The following is a 19,926-nucleotide window of genomic DNA, read 5'->3' as shown; positions in this document are numbered from 1 at the left end:
TGGATAAGGAAACTGAGGCAGAGATAAGTTAAAGATCAAGACCACATCAGCAGCAAATAACAGAGCCAAGATTAGAACCCAGGCAGTCTGGCTCCTGAGCCTGAGTTCTCAACCAGGATACTATGCCTTTTCTCTAAAAGCAGTCATTGCTTAATCATGCATTTCTATAAATAAATACATGTAAATAAGTATATGTACGAATACATATATGTGCATGTGTAATACATATTAACGTTCATGGAAAAAAGACTAGATGCCAAAATATGAAGAGTGGTTATTTCTGGGTAATTGGATTATAGCTGGTTTTCACTTTCTTTGCACTTTTCTATATTTCTGTATTTCCTACAAAGGGTAAATTGCTGTGGTAGAAGAAAAAGAGAAGTTATTTTTAAAAACAAGCCTGGGGAGGAGACTAGGATGAAGGCAGGGACCAGACCCCTTTGTTCAAGTCCTTTCTTTTGTGAAAGCTTGCAGGGAAGGGAGGTCAAAGCCTGAAGGGATGAGCCAGTGTCTTTCAGCAGCACAGACAGGACCAACAGGATGTCTCTGGTTTTCCTGAAAGTTGGACCTACTGCTTAGCATCTGCAAAAGCCAAGAGCATTTTCCCTGAGGATTGCTGTCTCCTGCCTCCCGTAAAACTCCTCTGGCCTGAGGAGACCATCACACAGGATCTTAGCCTCTCCAGTAAGACTGGTCCCCATGGCCTCCCCAGGAAGAAATCATTAAGCTGCGTTGCCTCTGAATGTGCTCCTTCCCTTGGTTGAAAGTGTGCTTTCCTGGCTCTCTGCAGAACCAAGACCAGGTCAAAGGCCTCCCCGGGCCCCTCTGCAAGGCTCAGGCCCCATGGTCAGGCTTGCAGGTGAACAGGTTCTCCATGACCCCCTTGCAAGCAGTCATTCCACTGACTCCATCTCAGGAGGCCCCATTCCCTCCCCTTGGTGGCAGCTTTTCCTCAGGAAGACATCACTACCTACTAAGACAGGTGCAACTTCTCCCTGGTGGCAGACACCCTGCCACACTTCCTCCTCTGTCTGCTGCATTCTCTTTGTGCCACCGTGGGAGAGAGGCCACATCCAGACAGTGCTTCCTCCATTTCTCACCTATCATCTCAGCGGCCATTATTATTTTAAGCTGTGAAGTTTGGTATGAGCTACTTACAGCAACTGAATTCTGTAAGCTTCTGCTGCTGCTCAAATACTTTTTTTTCTTAATAAAAGCATCTAAGAGAATAACTCCACACCAAAAAAAAAAATTGAAAACAAGAAAATTTTGCTTGTCTTCTGAGAGTAGAAGAAGCCAATCCACACAGACACATGCACCACAGGATGGGGACCGTGACCCAAAGGAGGTGGGTTGAGTTCCAGGTCTGAAGGAAAGAAAGTTCAGTGTGAAGGGTGAGGGAGATGGGAAAAGCAAAAACTGGAGGCATGGGCAGGGATGTCCTGCACACAGGGTGGGTGTGTGGAGGGACGCAAGAGCCGGGGCACGTTCACGTCACTCCTTTCTGTTCCTTGTTCTGCTCTGGCCTCTCTAATAGGTTTCCCATGAGGTCCTGCCCACACAGTGAGCGAGCATCCCTAGACCCGAGGACTCTTTAGAGAATCTGGCAGAAGTTGCAATGTGGTACATCTCCTCCCTTGGAAGCTTCAAATCCCTGCACGCACACCCACGATTTTGTGCCCATGCCAGGGGTTTCCAGGCCAACTTGTGATACTGTGAGCAGGGAGGGTTCCTGCCCTCAAGACTACATTCACTAGGCCACTTCTTCAATGGAAACACACCCCAGGCTCTGTTCCTCTTCCCAGAGGGCCTAGCAGAGAGGAAAGAACCAATGCTTCCGAACCAGCCCTCAAGGTGTGTGCATCTCATCCCAGCCACTCACCAACCAGCTGGTGTAGGGCCCCTCGCTCATCCACTCTGTGTCTCAGCATCCCCTTCCATGAAGCAGGGACAATGTGAGGATTAAATAAGAGGTGCTTTAGAAGCATTACTTCCTTCTCCAGCCACCCATGCGTTGACTCAAGTCCATTCTCACTCACGAAGCCTCACTCTTTCCAACCCTCTGAGATAGTCTCATTGACTTACACTCTTCATTGGCCTTGTATTCATTCCTCCTTCATTCAACAGACATTAACCAAGTGTCTATCTATCCTCAGGACCCGGTACCAGATGCTGGGGTACAAAGGGGAAAGGACACACAGTCCCCACCCTAAAGGATGTAAAGGCAAGGCAGGGATGCAGGATGTTAACAGCCATGTGTTAAGAAATCCGAGAGAGCTCCTGTACATGTCAGCACCCACCTCCTAGGGGCAGCCAGTGCTAGTGCTTGGGGGGGTTCCTGGAAACGTGCACATGTGGGTAATACCATCAAGAACATCAGTAATCTGTAAAAAAGTAAATGATACTGTCTATGTCTTCAGACTTTGTAGACATCCAAGGAATGCTAATAGGAATCAGTGACAACTGGAGGTGGAGAAGGGCAGAGGTGGGCTGTGGGATGGGTGTTGCCATGTGAGCTAAGACATTGATAACAGAAACTAATGTTGGGACATGCAGAATGCTTTCCTGTTGCTTAATAACCTAGTTTGGCTCCCCACAGCAGACTCACAAAAGGAGTTGTTTTTGTGTTTTGTGTGTGTGTGTGTGTGTGCGTGTGTGTGTGTGTTTTAATTAAAAGCCCTACTTTCCTACTTTGCAGATGAGAAAGCACATAGAGAAGTCCTAAATCCGTCTCTGTCAATAGAAGGTGGGGATTTAATACAGATTATTTTGGCCCTGGTGCACAGGGGATTCAGTGAGATAAGGGGGCAGCCAGCATCTTGAATGCTGTCAGAAAGGCCACATCTTTCCCAGTGGTTCTCACGCTGCCATGGCGACAGTCAGTTAAAAATAGTTCAGTCACAAGATGAGGAGTCAATGTGCACTGACACTCGGCAGTCTGGAATGATGAGCAGCAGGCCGCATTCCATCCCAGGGTGGAGTCCTCCTTACAGAGCGGGTGGGTGCAGGTTTCCTTTCTTTTATTTTTTTCTGATATGGAGTCTTGCTATTTCGCCCAGGCTGGAGTGCAGCAGCGCGATCTTGGCTCACTGCAGCCTCCATTTCCTGGGTCCAAGTGATTCTCCTGCCTCAGCCTCCCCAGTAGCTGGTATTACAAGCACCCGCCACCATGCCCAGCTACCTTTTGTATTTTTAGTAGAGACGGGGCTTCACCCTGTTGGCCAGGCTGGTTTCAAACTTCTGACCTCAAGTGATCTGCCCGCCTCGGCCTCCCAAATAGCTGGGATTATAGATTTTCTTATGGAAGTAGAGATGGGCTAGGCCCAGCCTGCGGGAAGGTTGTGAACAAGCTTAGGGAACCAGGACTACTGCAGCAGCCTCCTCGCCGGCCTCCCTCTCCCTCAGCCTCTCTCACACCTGTAGCTGCTGCTTCAGTGGGTTCCTCCCACTGGACTCTTAAGAGCGACCAGCAGAGTCTGTGTTTGCTCCACAGTGCTCTACCCATAGCCAGCAGCATGTCTGACCTTTAGTGAGTATTCCACATACATTTATTGAGTGAATAAATAAGATGGTAAAATTACCATTTTAACTCCCTGTTTTGAAATACATTTTAGTATTTCTGCTTCATGCACTGACTATCCATGATCTGTTTTTGTTGACTAGGATCACATACTTAGCATGTCTGAACTGGGTCTTGATGGCTTAGCTAGCTCAACACCCTCATTTTACAGGAATTCAAAGGGAGCTTGGTCCTGAGTCTCCTGAGTCCCAGTGACATTGCTCTTCTTACCGGCTTTTTCTATCTGGATATAGAAATTGACCTTGATTAAACATTCTCACAACCAGAATGGTTTTAAGACAATTCTGATCATTGTTTTAAAGAGATGCTCACATACAAGCTTTCACATACCTCCAGGAAGACAAGGGCTATGTGTTGGCAGCTGCAGACAATTCCAGAATACTGGGAGAGGACAGGAATGTGGGAATGATCTGCCTGCCCTGTCTGTGCTACAGAACAGGTTATTTGCATAATGAGCCCTGTGCATTCACAATCCTGAGAAGTCAACGGGTATTATTAGTGTCATATCTAGGTCATGCAAGAAAGGACAGAGTTTCCAGATGGTTCCTGAGGATTGGACATTGCACATGTACCTTGAAGACACTAGCAAAAGCCACTAAACTAGTCAGGCCAGTTCAACCATCAACCCTCCCCTCACTCCTTGGGCTGAAGCCTCTTAACATTTTCATTCTTATCCTCCATTTGTCACTTGTCCATTTCAATTGCCTTGGACTTGGAAGGTGGATGACACCCAAATATTTATCTCCAGCCCATGTTTCTCTCCTAAGTTCCAGACATTTAAATCTCTGGTGGTCCCAGGACCCAAACAGTACATCCAAAATCAATTGCAGCATCTCCCTCTGAAGCTATTTTCCTGATTAAATTCCTGTCTTGGTAGTTGACAATGCCTCACCACCCAAAGCCCAAGTGAGTCACCTCCTCAACCAATGAACCAATCACCGAATCCTGTCTATTTTCTCCTACTAAAAGTGCCTTTCTCTCCGTATCTGTAGAACTGTACCTGCATGATATGGCAGCCCCCAGAATGGTTCCCTGCCTCTGATCTTGGCCTCTACACCCCCTACCCTAATCAGTTCTCCAAAATTGCATCCGCATGGAATTTCTGGTCCCACCATGGCACTTTTCTGCATGACATCTTTTTTGACTTTCTAAGGCTATGAGATGGAATCACTGGCCTGGTCCATGGGACCCTGTGACCACTGCTGACCCCTTCAGGGTCCCCTCCACAACCCTTCCTGCACAAAGGCATGTTCCCTGGGCCTCAATATTCCCACTCTTTGCAGGCCCCCAAATACACCCTGCCATCTCTCACCTCACCCTCTGCCCATAGCCAGAGCCTCTCGAAGACTGAAGCATTCAGTACTTTTAAAATATAAAGAAATCCTCATACAAGTTTTCAAAAATGGCAGCAGGGGCCAAGCACAGTGGCTTATACCTATAATTCCAAGCACTTTGGGAGGCCATGGTGGGTGGATCACTTGAAGCCAGCAGTTCAAGACCAGCCTAACCAACATGGTGAAACCCTGTCTCTACTAAAAATACAAAAATTAGTCAGGCATGGTGGTGCACATATAGTCCCAACTACCTGGGAGGCTGAGGCACAAGAATCACTTGAACCCCGGAGGTGGAGGTTGCAGTGAGCTGAGATCATGCCACTGCATGGGTGACAGAGAGAGATTCTGTCTCAAAAAAAAAGAGAGGGGACAACAAATTTTAAATGTTTGCCACGAACCCACTAATGCTATTGGCACAAAAACATTATGATACAATTTAATTGTGCAGGTCTGAAGATAATGAAAGGATTTATAGCATATAATAATTCATACTTCCATTCCAGACTTAGGTCTAAGTGACCATCCACCCCGATCTGCTTGGGATTGAAGGGACTTTGGTGCTAAAATCAGAAAAGTCCTGGGTGAACCAGGACAAGCTGGGTCACCCTAAGTATGGAACAGTAGTTTATAGTCATATGATGATGACCTTCTTTCAAAACTGTCCATGTACCTCTGTAGCTGTCTAACAATTGGAGATAAAAGGCCATGTTTGAGGCCATGTCAATGAGCTACTCCTGCCCCTCCTTCCAGGCTCAGTTTTTCTGGGCCCAGCTCACCCTAGCACTGGTCTGCTGATTGTTCCTTCCTATGTTCCTGCAGCGTTCTCTATAGGCCTCCTTTCTAGTGAAGTTGCCCTGTATTTTGATTTTCTGCTTGCATGTCAGTTTCCTCCTGTAGGTGGTGAGCAACTTAAGTTCCAGGTTGACCCATGGATACTCAGTGGGCAATGAGCAAATGGGGCCATTTGCACAACCCACCCCTTCAGTTCCATGTTGAAATGTTGGGAGATGGGCAAGATGTTGGGCCCAGACAATTGTGTAGGCTTTCCTGAAACCTCCTCTGTGCTAAGTGGGAGGAGTAAAGAGATGGCTGAAGCATAGCCCCAGCCTCAAGGAGTTCCGAACTGCTTGAGAGGATAAGGCAGGTGTCGAGAGAGGGAAGGAAAAAGTTAGCAACACTTGTTTCATGTCATGGAATGATGAAACACCATCTAATTACTATGGCACAGGGGACCAGAGAGGGAACAAGTACCTGGGGAGGACTGCTGGGACTGTGTGGAGGTGGCACCCACAGCACCTGCACCAGACATAAGTAGCAAGGAGGCGGATTTCTAGTCTAAAGAAATGTTTTAGAAGAACCAGAAATACCAAGTCCCAGGAGTGGTTGCTCCAAGAAGCAAGATAAGAAAGCCAAGTCCAGATAGCCCCTTCTCTGGATGGAGAGTTGAGCATCACGGCTTCTAAGGTTCTTGCCAGGTTCTCCAATTTAACCCTCAGTATTGCCAGCAGAAGGGTGCCACAGATGTTGGAATTGAGTGGGATATTCAGGGTGTTGTGCTAGAGCTGACTAGGCAGGTCAGAGCATGGGGGAGACGAGCCTGGAGAGGTAGGTTGGGGCCTCAATCCAGGTGTGCCAAGTGCCCTGGGATCTATAAAACATTGAGGGCATGGGGAGCAGGGGAGCAAGTAGCAACATATCTCAGGAGTGTCCACCCAGCTTGGGACAGCAGAAACAACTACCCAGTGAAGGCATGCCGGTATGCCCCCTCTGGTTACTTCTCTCCTCGCCCAGATTCCCTACATTGGCATTTCAGGGCAACCACTGAGATGGAAATCAATCCATCCTCTTTCCACAGTGGGCTCCAAGCAATGTGAAACAGCGGTCACCAGAGTCCACTTCATAGCAGGTAAAGCTAAACTGGAAAAGGCACCTTGGATCTGCAGCTGCAATTGGGTTCCCCAATACATTTCCCTGAATTGGGTTTACTCACCCAAAACCACAGGCTTGTCCCTAACAGGCCACAGCATCAGAGAGGCAGAGGACAGGAGGAAAACGTGCTCACATGCATGAGGGCCCAAGGGGAAAGCACTTGGGAGGGGCTGATGGGTCCAACTTCAGGCTCTTTTTTCAATCTCGTCAATTTTATCAGATCCTCCCTTCCCCCAGGGAGGAAGAGGAAGGAGTAAGCCAGGTAAGTGTGGCAGCCTTTAGGGAAGTAGAAGACCATAACCCCTGGCCCCAGAGGCAGCAGATGCTGAGTCTCATGCAGAGTCCCCAGGTGGTCTTTACAGCTACTGGTGTTCCAAACTCCAGCCTGGTTCCCTCTGTCAGGCCTCTCCTTCTGCACATGCATAGGGTAGGGGAGGAAGGCCCTGTTCCATCTGCACAGACACTCTGTGGGAATCCAATAGTTGAGTATAATTCAGTTACTGGATCCAAACAGAGCATTGTGCTTAATTCCTGCCTTCCCAGTAGCAGCAGTGATCAAAGTCTGTGACTGAGCTCTCCCCAGAAAGATAGAGGATACTAGAGTTAGTCTTGTTACAGGAGCCCCTTAGTCCCCTTGATGAGAAAAGTGTGAGATCATAGTACACAGACCTGGACTGGAACCATTGGACCACTGCCAGCTTTGAGATGCTGTGTAAGATGTCACTCTCCAATCTTCTGTTCCATCATCAATACAAAGGGAAGAATAGTAATAGTATCACAAGATGCTGTGGGGATTATGGATAGTGTAGGGACAGCACATAGTGTAGGGACAGCACACTGAACAAATAGTAGGGGTTTTTTTGTTTTTGTTTTTCCTAAGTATCCCGTTTATTTTCTAGTCATGGGTTACTTACTAAAAGTCTGTAACATGAGCTTCTCTCCTCGCCCATAGTCCCCACATCAGATCAGAAAACATCAAGTGGGTAGTATTTTTGACCAATTAACATACAAAAGAAAGTGCCTTTATATCATGTATCTTGGCTCCAAAGGTAGTCCATAGTTCAGCCTCTTCTATTCTGCTTTTGTCACCTGTTACATAAAATGATCTATAAAATCCTTATAAATAAGACATGAGTTTTGCCCATAATGCAGTAGGATGAAAAAATGCCAGTGCTGCATGCTATGAAACAATAGAAACTTTATAGGGGAATCCAAGGTTTGTGTGCACAAAAGTTATAAATGCCATTTTCTGCTGTGCTGGAAAAACTGAAGTAAAAACACAAATGAACTAGGCCTTTCAAGGATGAGGTATCACAACACTGGCAGCTGCTTAATATATTCATCTTAAGAAGACTGGATGCTAAAAATGCAATCACTGCAATTAATAAAGTTGAGAGAAAACACAAAGATTAGCTAATATGAGTAAAAGATTATTTAGGGTAAAATAAATGTGTGACATTCTCTATGTTTTCAGTCACCTGGGAAGGCAGACTATGGAATATCAGGAAATAAAAGTTTCCTTGTTTTCAGTAACATTGAGGTAACACTTCAGAGTTCAGAAGGTAACTGGGGCTATAAGTAGTAATTAAAAAGACAAAACAGAAGAAAGTAGGGGTTCCATTCTCCAGCTGTTGCAATTTTCCTGAAATCTTAATGTTTTTGAGCCTCTCCTATTTAAGGACAAAACAATTTAGCACACAACAAAAACTTCAAAAAGGGTGCCAGCTGGACCACAAAGCACTGATGAAAAGGCAGAGAGGATATACTTCCCAAACTTACATTAGGATGTAAAAGCCATTTTGAAAAACAATCTCCACTCTCTGTCAAGTTATTTGACTCCTCAATGCAACATGCATCTCAATGAAATAGAATTTGAGTAGCGTTATGTTTGTATGCATAATGATTATGACTTCAAGAAAAATATATCTAGTACATTCTAGGGGTTTTGTGGAGGACTCTGTAAAACAAAGAGCTTGAAGAAAATAATAAAATACAAAAATTAAAAAAAACAGAGTTTTTTTTCCTCCAAATTCCTAGTTTAATAAGGATCTATTTATTTTGAGGAAAAAAAGATCCCAAACATCAGGCTGTTCACAAAAATAACACACAGCATCAACTTTAGAAAACAAATCTTAAGACTATAACACCAATTATTTTTCTAGACGATGCATTTGACATGCCAACTCTCATTCGCAAAAATACATTGTTACATTTGTGTTGAACTGCCCCACACAGCACATTAATGTGGGGGTGTAACACACATACTTCTAATCAAAGCTGCTTTCAGGAGCTACTCAACTAAATGAGATTGTCTTTGCAGTTCGGGAAGCAACTATTGAATTTATTATGTATGAATGAAAAGAACTGTCCTCCCTGCATAACAAGAGATTATTTTGGAGACAATTGATAAAAACCATACATCCTTTTTATTAAGTCATAAAAAGGTATCAAAATTAAAAGCAGAAATTACAAGGTAAGACTTAACAAAACTACTAGGAGTGCCAAAGGAAGTGAAAACAGGACTAGGCACAGGGCAACATGAATTAATAAACATGGGAAGGACAAGGATGGGGAGGACAGTGAGCATGTGCTGAAGATACTAGGGGAGAGGATCTGGTGAAAAATTTGATCTTAGACAAGCGTCTAGGTAAAGAAATAATGGGATAAGATTTCTAAACCCCACTGTGTGCTTAAGAGTCATCCATGCCATTGGTGCTGTCTCATCACCCTCTCCTTCCTCAGCCTCGTTTTCATCATCCTTGATCAACTCCAGCTGGTCATCCCCATCCTCATTATCATCATCAACCAGTACGTCCTCCTCCTTAGCAGAGTTATCTGCACCCCCCTCAGACTCCAGCTTCACGTGAGTCTCATCTTTCTTCATGGAGCTGCTGCTCTGCTCCTCTTCTGACTCATCATTCCTCATCTCTACTGCTTGTTTTTGCTCTGCTCCTTTTCCATTTTTTCCAGGTTTTCCAGGAGAGAATCCATGTTTTGCTTTATCTGGGTCAACTCCTTCATAATGGCCTAAAGGTCATCTCCTTTCAACTTTCCAGACTTGGAAGATCCCCACTCTCCACTCTTAGAACTGAAGCCACTTTTGCCCCTTTGTGAGTTGTTTCCTGATACACGCTGACGTTTCCAGGGCACTACAACCCGAGCAATAGGAGGAGGAGGCGGCACACATGCTGAGTAACTGTACATCGTATCATCATCATCACCTTGATAGTCAGTCCAACTGAAAAGAGGAGCTATACATCTCCGCTGCAGATCGTTTCACACCTGCTTTTCCTCAGTTCACTTTTGGCTCCGCAGCCAGGTTAATATCTAAAACCTGGCCAGCAATCATTCTGCCATCCTCTCCTGCTCCAGCAGCCCGGGCATTTCTCCCATTAAAATTTTGAACAAAGGCAAAGTCCTTATGAACAGCGCAGCCCACAATTTTGCCATACTTCAAAAAGACTGCCTCCACGTCAGATTTCTTGACCACACGAGTGTTGAGATTCCCAGTGAACACACAGGAGTTCATGGAGCGAGGATCTGTCTTATTGGTAACGTTGCTGGCCATTGCATTTGATGATAAGGTTTCTCACAAAGCTGAAAACAGGAGGTGGAGGGAGAAGAGATTTGATTCTGAGTCTCCTACTCCCAGGTTCTACATGGAGAAGCCAACTGCTGCTCAAGGTCGGCAACATGGCCACAACCACTCAGTTTTTGTCTCTTTACAAAAAAATCAATAGTAGGTTTTTTTCCTCACCTGTGTAACATCTTGTCACTCCAGATAAACACCACCACCCCTGAGCTGGACTTGACCCAAGTTATCTGGCCACATCTCCATGGCTTCCAAGTAGATGACAGCATCCTGGCTGGGCTATCAGGTCCCAGAATGCAATGATATTATGGAAATAGTTCCTGTGACCCCATAAGTCTAGAGGATTGAGGCTGCTTCTCTCCTCTTTCTCCTTCCAAACTGGCTCTGGAACAGGGATAGGCTGTAATATATAGATAGGACCCTCAGAACCTCTACCTGAGGGGTTCAGGGGAGCCAGAGGCAAATAACACCAGGCAGGATCCTCCTTGAATTCATCCTTTATGCCTTTAACAAAGTAACCAAGCACATGCTGTAGTGATAATCAATTTAGGCACATCCCAGAGATTCCAGCTTCTCTGCCACCAACCACCAGGCATGATCTAAGCATGTTCTTTCACCTCTTGGAGCCTTAATTTTTTCAACTACAAAATGGAATAACTCAACTTCCTTGAAGGTGAGTTATACGTGATCATGGGTGTGAGCAGCTCTTTGTAAACAATGAAGGCCCAAGCAATTGTAAAGGGTGGTGATTATGGAAACTGTCAGAGGTACATTTGTTGCTGTGGAAAACTGCAGGTACTGGACCATTTTCTCATCTTTCTACAGGTTGCTGGAATCACAACTTATAATTAATGCACAGTGATATGGCTTGACCCAGTTTCCTAAATTGGAATGTTTCAGCTAAAACTGATGAAAAATGTGAAATTCTTGTCTTCTGAGCAGAGCTAGCTAGATAAACCCCCTCCAGAGCTAATGAGTAAATATATACAGTGAAATATATATATACATATATATATATAATGCATTCACTTATTCAACAAATATTGATTGAATGTCTACTCTGCACCATTTATTAAGCTTGGTGTTTTTCCTGACTTGTCTCATGTAATCTCCACATGAATTCTGTGAGGTAGGCATTGTTAGCCTGATGTACAACTGAGGAAACTAACAGGGATTCGATTATTGGATCAAAGCCATACACCTAGAAAGTGGCAGACACACAAGTAAAACCATTTCCTTGACCCAATGAACCTGCTTTTTTGTGACACCACATGCCTTCTACAGGTCTCTTATAAAAGGGGTGCCAGGGTTATGTCAGGGCAGATGGGATTGTGTATTAGTCCATTCTCCCACTGCTATAAGGACATACCCGAGACTGGGTAATTTATAAAGGAAGGAGGCTTAATTGACTCTCAATTCCACAAGGCTGGGGAGGCCTCAGGAAACTTACAATCGTGATGGAAGGTGAAGTAAACACATTCTTCTTCACAGGGTGGCAGCAAGGAGAAGTGCTGGGCAAAAAGGGGGGAAAAATCCCCTTATAAAACCATCAGATCTCATGAGAACTAACTCACTATCATGAGAACAGGATGGGGGAACCGCCCCCATGATTCAATTATTTCCACCTGGTCCCTCCCACAACACATGGGGATTATGGGAATTACAATTCAAGATGAGATTTGGGTAGGGACAGAGTCAAACCATATCAGATTGGATGTTTAAGGAACAAGTCAGGTGGATGACAAATTCTGGCTCATATGTGCCCCCCAGTATCTCCATCAAACATCCAACCTTCCCTGGGACCCAGAAGCTCATCCTCCTCCCTCTGCTTCAGGCAGCTCCCTGGGTGCCCCCACAGCCCCTGGAATGCATTTACTGCCTTTTGCCCTTGCTAGGCTCACCAAGTTCGTACCACTGGGGTGCTGCCTCACCCTCAACCTTGGTTCTATCTTGTTCCTCTTCCCACCATCCCAGGCCCCTCTAGGACTGGACTGGCACTGGGGCTTCATTTTCTGATCTGGGCAGCTACACCTCCCCTGCACCCTGACTGGCTGGCAGTCATTGGGCAGCCCAGGATGAGAGTCAGACAGATTGAGGCTCTTCTGATTGCTCCTTATTTGACTTTGAGAAAATAACTTGACTTCTCAAGCCACAGTTTCCATATCTAAGAGTAGAGAGTAGTAGCTGTTTCACAGGGCTGCTGCAGGGATGAAATGAGAAAAGATACTGACGTTTTTGATGTCCGGGAGTCACTCCCCAAGTGCTCTCTTTCACTTCTCCTACACTTCCAAAGAGAAGTATGGCAAATGGTAAATTGTGTACTATGTAACCTTTTTTCTCTATGATTTATCATCTTTATTTATCTTTAATTTCAGTGAGCAGAATTAGATTTGGTGAATCTAATTCCTTTTTCAAATTCAATCCTCAATATTTCAACATGATTTATTAAATTTTCCTTCCATATTGCTTACTGATGTTCAGCTCTTCACACGTTATAGCCACCTTTCATATAATTTGATCTAATTCTGGGTCCTTTTTGTATGATTTATATACAGTTTTCTCTTTATGACTGCACTTCAGCTGTTTTTATTACTATTGCTTTAAAACAGGTTTTTATAAAAGGCAGATAAATCCTCCCTACCTCTCTTCCCCCAACCCCTGTCAGAATTGTTTCTTATTCTTGGCCATTTATTCTTCCAGGCATACTATTCTGTCAAGTTTCAAGAGAGGTATTGGAGATTTAGACTAGGATTTACTGGGCTACATAGAGGATATAAAGGCTAACACTTACTTTCAGGAATTTGTGTCTAAATCCCATGAGCCTTGAAATCTCAAGTGCTTGGCCACACACATGCACGCATGCACGCACGCACGCACGCATGCACAGCCAACTCTGCTGCCTTCTTGCTCTTCCAATACTTCCCCACTGACAAAGTATAGAAAGAAGGCAGTAAAAAATGACAGTCACCTACCAGGTCTGGCTCCCATTGAAAGTTACTGAGATTAAGATGGAAATTTGTCTAGATTTAAAGGGGATCCCAAGAGCCTCAGAGTCCAGACTGCTCTACCCATTCCCCATTACATTGACATTTGACTAATCTGGTGGTTCTCTTAAGTCGAGTTCCCCGACCAGCAGCATTAACAGTACCTGGGAACTTGTTGGAAATACGAATTATTGGGTACTACTCAGGCCTGCTGAATCAGAAATTCTGGGTATACGGCTCAGTAATCTGAGCTTTAACAAGCCTCCAGGTGATTCTGGTGCATGCTCAAATTTGAGAACCACTGGATTAAACAAGCAGAGATGTACTCAAAGGCTACCTCCACCTGGGATTTCAGGCCTGCTGGTAGCCTGGTCAGCTACATAGAAGCAGCTTGGAACAGTGCTGCAAATGTACAACAGTGCTGCAAAACCAGGCACACTGCAATAGGACCACATGTGACCTATAAATGGATGTGAGGAGAATCAGTATCTTCACACAATTGTTCCCACTTGCCAGGAAAATGCAATTCTCTATTTATTTTGGTCTCCTTTAGGAATCAAAAGTAGTATGGCTTTCTCTACCTGGGTCACAAACATTCTGCACTGGATTTATTCCAAAGTAGTTAATACATTTTGTTACTGTGAATGCAACCTCTTTAGCTGTAAATTTCCTAATTGATTATGCCTGGTATTCATCCTGTATCATGGACATTTGTGGGCAATTAGTCATTTTTCTAACCTTTTTATTTCTTGTCATTTTTAACAGCTGATTTATTTGTCTTTTCAGGTTGTCTTTTAGCAGTATTAGTACTTGCTAACTATTTGTGCTTACTATTTACTACATGCATTTCTGCTTCAGGGAATAGCTGGGAAAGTGGATCTTGCTTGACAAAGGATGATGGGGAAGGGCATTTTAGGGGCCAGCTTGTGCTGGAACACATTCCCACCTGTCTACCTACCTGGCCTCCACTCAGGCTTCATGATTCACCTGGCAGGACTTCTTTTGGCCCACAGTCCCCTGGGAGGATATGTCTCCTAGTGTTTTTTATCATACTCTTAAGACTGTAAAAATTCACCTTTATTCTTATCCAAGTTTTAAAATTTGTTTGCAGAGTTATGCGAACTACTCTGTAATCATTCTTTTAATTTAACTTTAATGGTTTCATTTTTATATTTAACTCTTGGATCCATATGGAATTTATTTGCACATGAAGAATGAGGTAAGAAATCCAGTTTTTCCCCCTTCAAATAACTAACCAGTTTTCTCGACACCGTTTATGGAATAACCCATCCTTGCTGATAAATTTAACGATGCCATTTTAATCAAATACTCAATTCCCATATGTGCTTGAATTCATTTTTGGACTCTCTATTTTCTTACACTGGTCTCTTAGTTTATTTCTGCCCTAAAATTATATTGTATTAAATATCTGTAGTTTTAAACAAGGTTTTTGTTTTTGTATTTTATTGTGTGGGTTATAACAATGTTTTGGTACCTGATAGTATCATAGTCATGTTCATTATTCTTATTTTTTATTTTTTTTTCTGATTCCAATTATGTGTTCATTCTACCAGATAAAATTTGGTTTAACTTACCAAATTTCAAACAAAATTCTCTTGGTAATTGGATTGGAAACACACTGAATTTAGGGATTACATTCAGAAATTGAAACTGCTCTATTGAGTACTCTTCTAAAGAAAAACAAGGGAGGTTTTCACTTACTGAAATATTTTTTCTGGCTTTTAATAGGAATTTAAAGTTTTTAGCATAGGGCCCTAACATTGATTATTAGATTTGTCCCTAAACATTTTGTTTGTTTCTATTGTAAAAGGCATCTTTTCTTCTGATATGGTTTGGATGTTTGTCCCCTCCAAATCTCGTGTTGAAATATAATACCTAGTGTTGGAGGAGGGTCCTGGTGAGAGGTAATTGTATCATGGGGGCAGATCCCTCATGAATGGCTTAGCACCCACCATCCCTTGGTGATGAGTGAGTGAGTTCTTCCTCTGAGATCATGCCAGATCCAGTTGTTTGGAAGTGTATGGCACCTCCCCTCTTTCTCTCTTGCTTCTGCTCTTACCATGTGACACCACTGGCTCCCCTTCACCGTCAGCCATGATTGTAAGCTCCCTGAGTCCTCCCCAAAAGACATGCAGATGCCGGTGCCAGGTTTCTTGTACAGCCTGCAGAACTGTGAGACAATTAAACCTCTTTTCTTTTTTTTTTTTTTTTTTTTTTTTTTTCTCGCTCTGTCACCCAGGCTGGAGTGCAGTGGCCAGATCTCAGCTCACTGCAAGCTCCGCCTCCCGGGTTCACGCCATTCTCCTGCCTCAGCCTCCCCAGTAGCTGGGACTACAGGCGCCCGCCACCTCGCCCGGCTAGTTTTTTGTATTTTTTAGTAGAGACGGAGTTTCACCGGGTTAGCCAGGATGGTCTCGATCTCCTGACCTTGTGATCCGCCCGTCTCGGCCTCCCAAAGTGCTGGGATTACAGGCTTGAGCCACCGCGCCCGGCCTAAACCTCTTTTCTTTACAACTTCCCAGCTTCAGGTATTTCTTTATAGTAATGCAATAATGGACTAACACATCTTCCATTAAATTTTCTAACTGGTTACTAATAATGAAGGTTTGATTTTTGATATAAATTTATAACAAGGTGCTTTTTCCTTTCCAAGTTTTTTACCTCTTATGTCTTTCTCATGTATGATAATAGTAGTTCTTATTTCTGTCTTTCATGGAAATGCTTTTGGCTTTTTACATTAAGTTGTGGTTGTTTGGGGTGGAGGATTTTAATTTTTTGTAATGCTAAGGAAGTATCCACTAGTATCTATTTTATTAATTTTTTTAAAAACCTGAAATGAAGATTGAGCAATGGCAAATGCATTTTTTGGCATCAGATTTTCTAGTATTGAGCCATGCTTACATTGTTGGGCTTTATTTATCTTTGTGTATCTTTCTTTTGGTGTCTTATGCTTTCTCTCTGCTGATATTTTATTTAAGATTTTTGTATTGGTTGTCATAATTGAGACTAATCTGTAAATTCTTCTTTTTTCCCTTCTTTTTTCTTCCATTTGTATCAGATTTTGGTATAGTGTGGTGTGAGATTCTCCCATCTCCGGAAACAGTTTAAAAAGCACAATAGAGTTTGGTACTGTGGCTCATGCCTATGATCCCAGTACTTTGGGAGGCTTGATGGGGGTGGACCACTTGAGGTCAGGAGTTCAGGACCAGCCTGGCCAACATGGAGAAACTCTGTCCCTACTAAAAATACAAAAATTAGCAGTCTGTGAAGTTTAAGATCAAGATGCTGGCATTTGTTTCTGGTGAGAGCTGCTATCTGTTTCCAAGATGTGCCTGTTGCTGTTTCCTCATATGGCAGAAGGCAGAAAGGCAAGGAAATGTTCCCTTCAACCTCAAGCCCTTTTATAAGGGTCCTAATCTCATTCATGAGGTCAAAGCCCTCATGACTTAATCATTTCCCAAAGGCCACAGCTCTTAATATTATTGGTATTGGGAATTCAATTTCTGTATGAATTTTAGAGGGCTCAAACCATAACAGGACACAAGAATTATGAAGAATTGGGGAATCATGACACATCCAGAAAAACCTACTAAAGCTGCAACAATGAACCCTAAAGAAATGGAGATCTATAAAATGACTGAAAAATAATTCAGAATAACCCTCTTAAAGAAGGTCAGGGAACTAAAAGAATATATACAGAAAAAAATTAAATGAAATTTGGAAAAGAATACACAGACAAAATGAGAAATTTAACAGAGAAATTGAAATAATAAAAAATAGAAATTATAGAGATAAAAAATATAGTAACTGAACTGAAAAGTTTAATAGAAAGCTTCAACAGAAAGCTTGATTAAATAGAAGAAAGAACCAGTGAGCTTGAGGATAGGACATTTGAAATTATCCAGTCAAAGAATAAAAAAAGAATGAAGCATGCCTCCAGGAATTATGGGATACCATCAAGAGACCCAACATTCACGTAATAAAAGTTGCTGAAGGAGAAAAGAGAGAAAAAGAGCCAGGAAGCATATTTTTAAAAATAACAGCTGAAAACTTTCCAAATATAGGAAAAGATGCCAGCATCCAGGTACAGGAAGCACAAAGATCTCCAATTAAATCCAACCCAGAGAGGAGTTCGCCAAGATATATAATAACCAAACTATCAAAAATCAAAAACAAAGAAAAATTTCTGATAGCTGGGTTTTGACTCAGTTGATATATACTGTTCAAATAGCCAGTTAAACATAGAGTAAATAGTCACAGAAAAACAAAATTGTTCCTCCTCTCCTAATAAATACAGTTTATCCACAGAATGAAGATAAGGGCTTCTACATCTAAGGCAGGATCTTTACCTTGACACTATTGACATTTGGGACTGAATAATTCTTTGTCGTGGGGCACTGTCTGTCCTGTGCATTGCAGGATGTCTAGCAGCATCCCTGTCCTCTATCCACCAAATGCCAGTAGCACCCTCCATACCTCCAGTTGTGACAACCAAGAATATCTCCAGACATTGCCAAATGTCTTCCCTTGTTGAGAAGCATTGACCTAGAAGAAACACTCCACACCTTTCTTCTAGGCTTCCCGCTCACCGATTCCCATCAGTTCCCTTCAAACAGAAGTTTCAGAGTGAGATGTGTGGCAGAAGTGCTGCTTTGTAACAGTGGAGAAAGCCTCTGGTTGACTTCTAGAAGCTTCTATCTCTGATGATACGTTCCAAATTTATGATAAAAACTTATAATCCTTTATTTAGTTGAATGCTACCAATTTATTCCTTGCTGGTGTGTCTTCTACTTCAGTTTTTTATTAATTTTATGGAGAGGGAATTTATGTGTTCCTCTATACTCTACCATCTTTCCATACCTGTTTCCTCTCTCGGTCCCAGCTCCGAATTCTTTTCACTGCATGTCTGACAGAGAAATGTCAGGTTACAGTAAAATTATAATTAAACCTATAGTCAGCTCTTATCAGATGGCATTAAACAGAGGAACCTGGAATAAAGTACAATGTTCTCTAAAGGGAGAAATATTTTTACATGAATATTTTGGTATTTGTTAATGTACTGGAGTTAATAGAGAGGTGTAGGAGGTGCTGAATAGAACTCCAATTTGTAGTGATGATTGCCAAATTAAGATTAGCACAGAAACCTGTCTGGAGTGGGAGGTAAAGTCTGCTGTTCCAAAGAAGATGTTTTAAAGGTGTAGGTGGGGAGAGTGAGAAAAACGGAATGTAAATTCTCTTGTGACAGGAATGAGAAAAGAGCCTGCAGGTCTCCTGAGAGCCAGGAATATTAATTTAGAAGTAGGTGTGACAGCCAGCCCAGAGATGACCAGCAATGGCCATTCCTTAATCCTGACCTTGTTGACATCCTTTAAAAGCATCAGATTACTTACAGCTTGCAAAGAAATTTCATATATTTAGCATTTTAAGTAAAATGGGTAAATGCATGTGATGGCCTAATAAAAGGATTTGTAATGGGATCCCTAAATGGACAAGGGCATAATTATGATTAGCCAAGGACAATCACTGGGAAGAGGGACTTAGCTGAAAGCTGCTAACATTCAATATTCCCTGTAGCCAGAAGACTTAAGTGTTTCAGTCTTGAAGGTGGGAGAAATCTGGGTGGCAAATGACAGCATCCACTACAGTCTACACCTTGTGCCACTCAGATCCACTTGTTTTGTAGAAGTCTTGAGAGCAGCTCCTTCAGGATTCTGGTGGGCCTCTTTTCCTGAGGGAAAGGTACAAAACTAAAGTAATTGGATGAACTATAGCTTTGCCATTGCCACTGGTCTCAAGATCATGACTGGTCCTTATTATCTTTTTTCTCTATTATGCATTTGAGAGTCCCCTCACTCTTGGTGAGCACTTCTGATCTAGGTATTTTGCCTTTTGTGAGTTACCTGTGGTCTAAACCCCAAGTCATTATGTCCTTCTCAAGCTGTGGCAGCAATACTTGACCCTTTCCCATGAAGATTGTGCAGGGGAGTACTAAGAGAAGCCCCAGTAGATCACTTTGGTCTCCAACACATTTTTCTCTGCTCCCCTTTGGATGACAGCAGCCTTAGTTTTGCCTAATCAAAGTCAATTACCACAGCTAGAATGGTGACTCCTTTCTTTTTCTGTCAGCACAAACTGCCCAGTGATCATGCAGCAGCCATAATATGAAATTTAATGGGACTTGTATAGCCCTTAATGGAATCATTTCCCCAACCTGAGGTCAAGACCTCTAGACTCACAGACTCCAAACTTGTGTGAACAGGATGCAGACATTCCCTAACTGGGAGTAATGTAAGTAGGACCACTCTCCCCACACCCCTTAGTTCCCAGACCCACATAACAAGGAACCACTGAAGTCCTGTGAGTAGAGAAATGGCAATTGCACTGCAGCAATGTTGAGGATAGGCCATAAGGAATGTGTTTGAAGCAGGAAGACCAGAGAGGAAGCTGTTAGAATTGTCCAAGCAGGAAATTATGTGGGCCTAATAA

The 19,926-nt window shown here is 43.1% G+C and overlaps 1 protein-coding gene and 1 pseudogene across 8 annotated transcripts in view; both read right to left on the bottom strand.

The window, feature by feature from the left end:
• Positions 1-19,926, bottom strand: part of TMED3 (transmembrane p24 trafficking protein 3) — a 319,386-nt gene that overhangs the window by 71,939 nt on the left and 227,521 nt on the right. The gene's annotated exons all lie outside the window — the stretch shown is intronic.
• LOC126960071 (heterogeneous nuclear ribonucleoproteins C1/C2-like) lies at positions 8,148-10,426 on the bottom strand (annotated as a pseudogene). Its single transcript, XR_007727699.1, has one exon. The product of XR_007727699.1 is annotated as a heterogeneous nuclear ribonucleoproteins C1/C2-like (transcript).

Source organism: Macaca thibetana, chromosome 7 (genome assembly GCF_024542745.1).
Source record: "Macaca thibetana thibetana isolate TM-01 chromosome 7, ASM2454274v1, whole genome shotgun sequence".
Taxonomy (NCBI): domain Eukaryota; kingdom Metazoa; phylum Chordata; class Mammalia; order Primates; family Cercopithecidae; genus Macaca; species Macaca thibetana.
Note: the sequence above shows the minus strand (reverse complement) of the source record. Positions and strands in the feature narration are given on the sequence as shown.